The sequence below is a fragment of the Castor canadensis genome, chromosome 5 (assembly GCF_047511655.1).
Source record: "Castor canadensis chromosome 5, mCasCan1.hap1v2, whole genome shotgun sequence".
NCBI classification, from domain to species: domain Eukaryota; kingdom Metazoa; phylum Chordata; class Mammalia; order Rodentia; family Castoridae; genus Castor; species Castor canadensis.
Genome location: NC_133390.1, coordinates 67,658,252 through 67,666,832, shown reverse-complemented (window position 1 = coordinate 67,666,832; position 8,581 = coordinate 67,658,252).

Here is an 8,581-nt window from a genome sequence, read left to right as displayed (position 1 = left end):
GGGTTACCTCTAGAGGAGCGGAATTAAATAATTATACATGCAGCTTCAAAGTAGAGTAGAGGGGTGGGGATAAGTCAGGCAGAGTCCTTTATTACCTCCTAGATTTCAGCCATTATTTGGCTCAGCTCTTTCACTAAGTCCCACTCGACAGGGTGCTTTGCTATCCTTGCAATAAACTATGTGCTTGCTGTAACTCTTAACTCCTGGTCTGGCGTCTTCAATCATCAGCTATGCCAGGGTACGAACTTGGGAACAATCCAGTAACATAATGGGGGGTAATCCAGGATATTTCAATGAAAAGTAAGTTGCTAAGGCCCAGGATCTATTGCTCTCTTCCATCTTTTTTTTTTTCAGCCCACTGGGGCTTACACAAAGACCTCTGTCAAACATCAAAAACCAGGCATCTGTCATCCAGTTACATGCAAATAGCATGGCTGTCAGTCTAAAGACTCTGAGTGTGACCTACTCTTGCTGGAGTGGGTCAGCTCAATCCCCCTCTGCTACAATAGAGGGAATGTTCTGATTTCACTCCAGTTTTCTTTCTGATCTGACTTACTAAGGAGGAGCTCTGAGAATGGCTGGTGAAAGAGGAAAATTTCCTTCAGCTGAAAGGTTGCTCTGACCAGTGTGACTCCCTAGTGAGATCTGAAGGCTGAGGGTGTGACTTCCTGGCCCGCCCTGTGGCTCAAAAGGTAGCCCAGTATCAGAACCCCTGAGCTATTCTTGAACCACACAAACAGTCAGATCTTCACTTCTTTCACAGTTCTTGTGGCCTAAGAGTGGAGGTCACCCTAGTATTCCAGTACCACCAGTGGGATTGACCTGTAGAGCAGAGGTGGCTAGTTTTCCCTCATGTGTTGAGCCTGGGAACCCCCTCTCTCTCCCTCCCTCTCGCTCTCTCACTCTCTGCCTATGGAACCCTTGCAATCCTCCTTCTTCCCATTTGTCCGCTTACGTGTCATTGCAGAGGGAAACTGCTCACCCTCCTCCTTAGACTTTTGAAGTATTCTGCATTCTCTTGCCCTTGATTCAAGAAAAAAGGAAAGGGACAGCAAGAAATTCTCCCTTAGGGTGGTGAGGTCTAATCAGGGGCCCCTCTGTGTAACTTGGAAATTAGTAGATGGGACCTCTAGAGATGGCTCTATTTCCCAATGGCACGAGCTCCTGGAGGAACCTCAAAAACTTCTGACTCAGTTTCTGGGACATCTAATGGGGGGGCAGAGTCTCTGCCACCTGGGACGGACCCCACTATAATTAGACATTTTCAGTATTACTTCTTGGTTCAAGGGACTTGTTTACTGGCCCTGACAAGAATAAAAAATCCACCCATTTTCTATAGTTTAAATATCATACTTCATGATAGAGTAATAATGTCGCCATTTTGTGAATCGGCCAAAATGGCAGCCCAGCCCCTTAACAGAAATTCCTGTGCTGTAAGACAGCCCCACCCCTGCCAGAGACTATGCGCATGCACTAACTTCCTTAACCTCCCCCTCCTATAAAAGCCACTCCTCACCCAGACTCTGGGCTGCACCATCTTTTCCCCAGCCAGCCTGGCAGTTTGGGCCTGCCATTAAACTTTGCTCTATGGACGTGAGACTTTTCTCGTGAGCTTTCCTTGTGAGCAGTGTTTTTCCTAACATTTGGTGCCATGACTCGGATCGGGGTGCATTCCCAGCACTGACCTTGCTCTCTTGGCCTCCTCCACCCCACCCCTCTCTCTCTCTCTCTCTCTCTCAATTCCCATTCTCTTCCTCTGGGACCCCCGATCCTAGAAAATGCTCACTAGCTCACAGGGAAGTTCCTCCGCCCCAGCACACCTCCAACTGCCATTCACCACCAGCCAATCTTCCCTCAAGGTCCTCTCTCTCTCTCTCTCTCTCTCTCTCTCTCTCTTCCTCTCGATGAGTCCTCCTCTCATGCTGAGCTGTGGTCTCTCTCTCTCTCATTTCCTCAAAAACCCAAGTGGTAAGTCACAGCTCATTCTCATCCCTGGGAACTGGGTTCCCCACTAGGGACTGTGGACCCCCCCCCCCCGTGGTGAAGATGTTCCTTCTGGGTGTTGCACATTTCTCTCTCTCTCCTGAGGACCTGATATTTCGGGGACGCCTGCCATATCTCTCCTCAGGTCAGTCCTCACCATGGGAGTTGGACCGTCCCAAATTCCTTCAGACTCCCCATTGGGATGTCTCCTGGCCAACCTAGGGCCCCTCCGCCTAATGCCTGATCTTAAGCCCCAAAAGCTCATTTTTCTCTGTAATCAGACCTGGCCCCAATACCCATTAGATAATGCCTCCAAATGGCCACTTAATGCACTTTCAATCCCAACATTTTAAGGGATTTATACAATTTTTGTGAGCGGGCTGGTAAATGGAAGGAACTTTCCTACATCCAATCCTTTCCCTATCTCTGCACCAAACCCTACCTGTGTACTCCCTGTTCCCCTGTGCAGGTTCTGTGCCTCTAAACCAAACGAGCCAAGTCCTCTCCTGAACCTCCTCTTCCCCATGTAAGCAGACTTCTTACACTGCTCACACTGCCTGCCTCTTCCTATCATGGAGTTAAACCAGCCACTCCTTGCCAACTCTGGCGTCACGGTGATTCTGGCTCTGGGGAGCTCATGCTCCCTCCCTGTGGGCTGAGACCAAGCCTGGGGTTTATTCAGATATGCCTCATGCTACGTTGTGGGAGTCCTGTTTGATTATCTGATGACTGCTTCTCTTCCCCTCCCCCTCCTGTCTAATGTCCCTTTTTCCTGAGACAGAGACCGGAGAATGGAGGTTTCATTTTGCTGGAAGTGTTCCAGTACCAGTCAATGGGAGTGACCTAGAGACACAGGTGATGGCTAATCCCTCAGGCGTGTGTCATGCCTCCAGGCTCTGCCTTCCCCTCCCTTACCTAAGATGTCAGGACACCTTTTCTGCTTACTCCATGGTCTCACCATGTGTCCTTTGTCTCTGTCTGCCTTCCCCTCCCTGGGCTTACTGGGACCCTGCCTCTCATGAAAAACTTGTAACATGGTACCTTATGACTTTAGTTGTTCCAACTAGTTTGCCAGGCCTCTCAGTCTAAAGTAACTTTAAATCAGCTGCTTTATCAAACCAATTACAAAAAACTGCAGCTGCCACGCTCATGCCCTAACTCTGCCCCCACAAGGGGAGGAGGGAAAGCAAACAGGCGCGCTCATGCTCAGGGATACCAGCTCCTGGACACAGCAAAAACGCCTGCCATAGCTAAGAAAATCCATAGAGAGGACCCAGCACATCCTGGCCGCCAGCCACACATGGCAATGACTGCAGCCCGCCGCCACTTCCGCTAGAATAAACGCGCACAGAGTACACAGGAAGTGGGGAGGGGCGACAGGCCCCAGGACCAGGCCTAGTCAGTCAGGGTCATTTGTCCCAGGTGTGTGTGGAGGGAGTGGCACCTTGCACAAGTCCTGCTCCTAGCCCCATCTCACACCTTGGGGCATCAGACCCAGCCCTTGTAAGCCAATTGTTAGCTCAAGGTTATAGTCCCAGAAATAACAAAATAGACACTACTGTGGTCTCTAAACTTCTCATTTAAAATTTTCTATACCTTTGGTCTCAACATAAATTTTTCCCTCCAGATATTAACACTAATTGTCCTGTATGGTACTGTTATTGGCTGGGATGCCCTCTAAATGCCCTTCTCTAACTTTACAAATGATTTATTTTTTTGTTAAAAAGGTAGCCTTTATTAAAGAGGCTGCCTGCTATTAGCTAAAAGGCAGGATCCTCGCATTTTGTTCTTTCTAGCTGGACCTGCCCCATTCCAGTCTTCTGGCCTGTCTATTAAAACGTTAAAAAAAATATTAAAAGATTTGTACTGAGGCCTGGCCTCAATATGCCTTGGGTGACTAAGAGAAGTGGCCTTCACAGGGTTCCTTAAATTACAATACCATACTCCAGTTAGACCTTTTCTATAAAAGGAAAAAATAAACTGAGATCCCCATACAAATTTTCTTTCATCTCAGATTGGCTCCACAATTACTATTTAAATACTCAAACACTGGCCATTCTTTGTAAGCTACAGGATAAACATGGAAAGGAGAACCAGAAAAGCCACTTATCAATGAAAAGGTCCACCCCTACTGCTCCACCCTCTGCCCTACCTTCTAAGCCACCCCAATATTCAAAACATCCTAATGGGTACTTCCCCCTTCAACAGGTAATGGTAAGAAGAGGGCAAGTCTACGTCCACTTCCAGCTACCAGATCTAAGGGAAATTTAAAAACATCTAAACAGTTGTACTGATGCCCAGACAAATACATTCAAGCCTTTATTTCTGTGATCCAAACCTTTCAACTGACATGAAAGGATATTGTGCTTCTACTAGACCAGACTCTTATCTCATTAGAAAAGCAATGGGTTCTGGCCCACACCACTCAGGTTGGAAATGATTATATGGCTCAAGCAGTAGAGTGCGCTTTACAGGCATAAAGTCCTGAGCTCAAGCCCAGTACAGCCAAAGGAAAATATATATATATATTTGGGGATAAGGATGTAGCTCAGTGAGAGTGTCTGCCAAGCATGTGCAAAATCAAAAAAAGTAAGAAAAATAAGTGGCATTAATGTCACTTCAGCCATCTCATAGTGGAAGGAAGTAGGTTAACCTAGACCAGATCCCTCATTCTTCAAGTGAGGAAACTGAGGCCTAGAATAATTCAGAGACCTGCTCTCCAGAGTGTCAGGTGTCAATGTAAAATAACAACTTTATTGCTTTACAGCAACAACCCTAAAAAAAAAAAATCCCTTTATCTTTCTACAACATCTTAAGGATGCTATCAGGAAACATACCACAATGGACCCAGAGTCACAAGTAAGAGAGGTTCTCCTCAAAGATAAATTTCTAACAGTCAGCCCCAGATATTTGTAGAAAACTCAGTCTGTGGCTTAAGGAGAAAAGTCATTGGATCAACTAATACAACTAGCCATGCCTGTATATTATAACCGGGACATTACTAACAGGAGAGAAAAATATAAGAAACACCATGGCCTCATTGCTGCTCTCAGACAGGGCCCCACCTGACTGGGGCCTGTATCCTGAACCTGCTACTGTGGTGGACAGGAGGGGCATATCTGCAGAGAATGCTTAAGAGGGGACAGCCCAGGAGACAACTCTGCCCCCCAACCAGGACTGCCCTCTCTACAAAGGTAACCACTGGAGGTCTAAGTGCTCCCATCTCCAGATGGAAGGCAAGGTGCCACCTCCTAGGGATTTATGGGTCCTGGCCTCCTGTCCATGCTCCACTTATTAATATTGATATTGAGGAGCCTCAGGTAGTCATAATGGTAGAGAAGTGAAAGGTCATTTACCTCCTAGACAGTGGAGCCCGTTTCTTTGTTTGACCTTTTTCTCCCGGTCCCCGGTCTAATGACAAAAGTTATCATTCAGGGCAAATCTGGCCAGCCCCTAGAGCGCTAGTTTACCCAACCTTTGGCCTGCTTTTGGGGAGACCTCCTCTCTGTCACTCTTTCCTCATAGTACCTAAACCTCCAATATCCTTGTTGGGACAGGATTTACTATCTCATTTAGAAGCTCAAGTTCTCCTCCCCCTTCAGGAACAAATAGATCTCACAAGTGGATTGATGGGATGATTGTAGGGCGAGCCAGGACAGCCCCCCCCCCCCATTAAAATAAAACTCAAAAAATCCCTCATAGTTTCCACACCCAAAGCAATATCCCCTCAAGCCTGAGGGACAATGAGGCCTATGCCTATCATAAATTCCTTAAAACAACAAGGGCTACTAATTAGTTGCTCCATATAATAAATTTAAAATTCTTATAAAAGTTAATTTTAAAATACAAGCTACAAAGTAAACAACTAAAAAGGATATAGATAGGTAGTAAATGTATTTTTTGAAAAGTTAAAGGAAAAAGAAATGTTTTGGGATGAGAAAGGATCTTGTAAAGAAGAATTTGTCCTAAAGATTGTTTCAAATAGGAGGGATAAAGACAAACCATCAAAGCCTTTAGTATGTTATATGAATGTCTGAGTAAGTTTTAAAAGTGTATAATAAAAAGCTTCCATGTGTGATAAAGTTAGAGTTGAGTATAATCTAAGAGTTGCCTAAAAGATTTTTAGAGTCATGTCAAACTAAAATCAAATCCTCTATGTCTATAAAATAACAAGGTTATCTTAATATTGTTCTGCTCTGAGTAACATGTACAAAAACCATCACAGAGAAAGATTTTATCAAAGAAATTATTTGTATTTTCTTCTGATCTTGGCAAACCTTAAGTACTACTAAATCAGAGTTCATTTACATATATGCTTATATGTCTTAAATGACCACCTTATAACTGTGTTCAGTGTCTAGACTTTATCTAAATATGGTACAAACTTTTACAGAGTTAAAAGTGTCAGTTTATGCAAAATGATGAGCTAAATCTCTCTTTTATCCAAAAGTGTTCCATTTAACCTGCATCCTGACAGTCAGCCTCTATTTGCCTTTAAAGGTCCCACAAACGCTTCACAGCAACTAACCTGGTCGGTCTTGCCACAAGAATTTAAAGACAGCCCTCATCTTTGTGGACAGGCCCTAACCAGAGACTCATTAGATTGGCACTACCCAGAGGCCACCCTTCTTCAATGCAGAGCCACAGAGCCCCTCATCTGCAGTGCAACTGAGTCCCTTTTAAAACTTTCTGAACAAAAACAAAAAAAAACAAACAACAAAAAAAAAAAACTTTCTGGCCTCTGGGAATACAAGTCTCTAAGGAGAAGGCTCAATTATGTTTCCTTCAGGTCACCTATCTAGGTGTGTTCTTAAAGGGACAGACTCACTTCCTGAGTCATGAGTAAATCAACCTAATCCTCCAGTTTCCCACTCCCCCAAACCATAAGCAGCTTATAGCTTTCCTGGGAGTTACAAGATTTTACAGAATTTAGATCCCTAGGTATGCAGTCCCTTAGCAGACACCTTTTTATGCTCCTCCTAATATTCCTATTTGGGTCTTAAATAATGCATGGCCACTCATTTCTCTTAGAAAACTTGCCTCCAACAGACTCTGCTCCTCTGTCTGTCTACCTGCCTTCTCAGGGAACTTCTCAGAAAGCATGCAGACCAAATCCTGTCCCACCCTATAACAATTTCTGTTAAACCAGGGCATCTTGTTCTCCTAAAAGGATCTTCTACCCTCTCCATTGGGACTTCAGTGGACCAGCCCTCATCTGGACATTCTCATGACACCCACTGCTGTCAAGCTCAATGGGATCCCCCAGTGGTGACACCTCTCAAGCAACAGTTAGAAAAATGGAGAAGGGAATTGGAGGACTCTTGAAATTGTCTAGGGAACAGCATTTCACGGTGGTTCTCCTGGCCAATGCCCGTCCTAATGCCTGTGTTCTTGCTCTCCTATTCTTAAGCTTCCTCCCTTGAATCATACTACGTGTCTGCTATTGCTAATCAAAAATTTAACCAGTTGTACCTCTAGGGATATCAACCTCTCCAAAACCATCCAGAGGACTGCTATGAGGGCCCCCACCAGGATGCAGGAGCCTGAGGATCCTGCCCCATTCAGCGCCCCCTGCCAGCAGGAAGCAGCTAAAGAGACCGATGCTTTGCCCCAATTCCTGATCCTCAGCCCCTACCCTCATCATTATTAAAGAAAAATGGGGGAATGATAGAGTAATAATGTCACAATTTTGTGAACTGGCCAAAATGGCAGCCCCGCCCCTGAACAGAAATTCCCCTCCTGTAAGACAACCCCACCCCTGCCAGAGACTACCGCGCATGCGCTAACTTCCTTAACTTCCCCCTCCTTATAAAAGCCACTCCTTGCCCAGACTCTGGGCTGCACCATCTTTTCCCCGGCCAGCCTGGCAGTTTGGGCCTGCCATTAAATTTTGCTCTATGGACGTGAGACTTTTCTCGTGAGCTTTCTTTGTGAGCGGCATTTTTCCTAACACTTCAGGAGAAAAAGTATTTCTGCCCAAACCTGCAGCTTGACTTTTCAGCACACACAGCTGTTTTTGGACCCTCAGGCACATGACTGATGGCCCCTACTGGGAACAAATGAGAGCAGAATTCCTTTTCCTTCAGGTCAGGATTCTTGCTTTCTGCTTAGCAGAAATCCTCAAGAAGGCTCAGTGGGAAATGTAAAAGGACATTGTGACCCAGTGGGCAGGAAACTTGAAGAACGGTGACTGATGGCCCCCACTGGGAGCAATGGGAGCAGAAGCCCACTCCTTTACATAGTGACCCAGTGGACGAGGAGCTGTGGCTAAGGCCAAAAACACAAGAGAAAGGCATACATGGACCACACCAATATGGGTGAAAAAGTCTGGACAGGCCCATGCCCTCCAGTTACTCCACCTGAATGGAGTGGCATGACGGGGGAGGCCCACCCCACCCACTGGGGAAAAGGAAAGTGCTCCAAAGGACACTTGGAGAAGCCCCTTAATCCTGGCAGAGGGAGAACTACAAATGGTGTGAGGTCCCCTAGGTTAAAGGTGTTCTTTGCCCTGAGGAAAAATTCTGAGCTCTGTAAGAAAATATGTAGATGCAGCATCAGTAAGCTACCTTGCAGGCTTTAGCTCCTGCAGAAAACTTGA